The following is a 2,060-nucleotide window of genomic DNA, read 5'->3' as shown; positions in this document are numbered from 1 at the left end:
AGATCAGCCATGATCTTGTTGAATGGCGGAGCAGGCTCGAGGGGCTAGATGGCCGACTCCTGTTCCTAATACTTATGTTCTTCTGTTCTTATGTACCACTATCCCTCAGTAACCATATTATCATTTATTTAATTCTGCAAAAGAAAGTTATCGGTTAATTGAACGTGATTAAATGAATTCATTTTTTCACATTAGCTGCATGTTGACATTTATATAGGGCTATTAGTTTGAAAACTGTGTTGTAAATATTATCTCCCTGACCAAGAATCGAACCTGTGTTGCGGTGGTACAAGGGGTGGATTTAGTAAATCATTTGAATGTGATCTCAAGTGGCGTGAATTTAAGATCATGTTTATTGTAGTGTATGTAGGCATCTTTCGTAATGACTCCACGAGGCAGGGTATGATACTTAAACTGTGTAGACCTGTAGTCCTTTATTTGAAGCTCCTCGAGTGAGGACACCAAGCTGTGAGCTCCTTTATATACTGGGTTGCAGGTAACCTTTCGGTCTCAAGCAGCAGCATCCTCTGGTGAAGGGAAGATGTGTAGAGTGTAAGAGTACATTCAGTGTTGCATAGCAGTGTTACAGACATCACACAGTAAACAGGCATGCATATACAACACTTACAATCTGTTTCGGTGTGAATCAAGTGAACTGAAAATGACAGTAATGTCATGAACTATAACGATGCAGCAAGAAAACGTTATATCGGTCCCTGGTTGTTGAGTGGTAAGGATTCTATGCTCTCAACGTTAAGTCTAAGGTTCAATTCCCACCCTGGGAAGTTGTACTTTTAATTCAAAACCTGATTAAAAAAAAGAGTTCATTTATTTTACAGATCTATATGCAAATCATGTATAAAAAATAAGAATCATTGACTTGAACATCATTAATTAAGACATAAATTATTTTGTAAATCTTTAACCATTTATTTTGTCATGAGCATGTGAGGAACTTTTATCCTGATCTCATTGGGTTTAATTGTGGTGCAAATGACAAACCGGGGGCTGGGTTATGGAAAGGTGTCCGTAGTGTAGCCGTGATCATATTCACCTCCCAAATGAAATGTCCCCGGTTTGATCCTGGGCGCGTGCTTTATTTTAGAATATATTTTCTGTGAAATACATTGAACAAAAGTAGCCCCAGGTTCCGTGTCTTATGAGCAATGAACATTTTAAACCAATCTCCTAAAATACAGGGTGAGTAAAGTCAGATTTATGGATTGAGTCGGCACAACTAGAGCTTTCTGATTCAGAAGATTCGGGGGGTGCGTTAATTTGGGAGTTTGATAACTTTGAAAGGAACATTTTTGACTTGTGCAGCTTCAGTCAGAGAAATGTTTGTGAAAAGATTTTTTCACAGAAAGGGATTCAGAATTACACCTTCTGGCTTAACACTTCTCTCTGGGCACTAAGTTCAGCAGTGGTTTCTGTAGTGTAGTGGTTATCACGTTCCTCTCACACATGAAAAGTCCCTGGTTTGAGCCCAGGCAGAAACATCATTTTAGAATATATTTGCTGTGAAATAAATTGAAAAAAGTACCCCAGGTTTCTTGTCTTCTGAGCAATGAACATTTTAAACCAATTTCAAAAATTCAGAGTGTGTTAAGTCAGATAGGGTGTAAAATATCATCTATGATGAAAGCTCCTGAAATTATTACAGTTCAGTTATTGAAGTATTGACTGTAAGTCTGCAAAACAATCCGGGTGGGAATATTGGCCCAAAAATTCCAGTTGGAGGCTTCCCGCGGGCAATTCCTTTCCGATCGGTGATGTTTTAATCACCCCACCTCCCACGGAGTTTAATTAATTGCATGTAATTATTTGAAAAAAATTTGAATTAAAAAGTTACTTTCCGAACTCGGGCTCCCTCTGTGAATGCCTAACCACTAAACGAGCAGGATACACATTCAATAATTTAATTCCAGGCTTCATATTTTCTTTGCTGTTTCACAATAACCAGACCTATGCTCCAAAATCTGTCTCACCGTTTCCCCGGTGTCAGTCAGAGAAGCACATGGGACTGAATCAGTGACTTTGCTTTTTCGACCTGTCTTCTG

General features: G+C 38.7%; 1 non-coding gene across 1 annotated transcript; it reads left to right on the top strand.

Moving 5' to 3' along the window:
- Positions 1-1,426: 1,426 nt before the first annotated feature.
- On the top strand, positions 1,427-1,499 carry trnav-cac (transfer RNA valine (anticodon CAC)). The gene has a single exon. It is a non-coding gene; the product is annotated as a tRNA-Val (tRNA).
- The last annotated feature ends 561 nt before the right edge of the window (positions 1,500-2,060 follow it).

Source organism: Pristiophorus japonicus, chromosome 20 (assembly GCF_044704955.1).
Source record: "Pristiophorus japonicus isolate sPriJap1 chromosome 20, sPriJap1.hap1, whole genome shotgun sequence".
Classification (NCBI taxonomy): Eukaryota; Metazoa; Chordata; class Chondrichthyes; family Pristiophoridae; genus Pristiophorus; species Pristiophorus japonicus.
The sequence above is the reverse complement of the archived record's forward strand: the minus strand, read 5'-3'. Positions and strand labels throughout refer to the sequence as shown.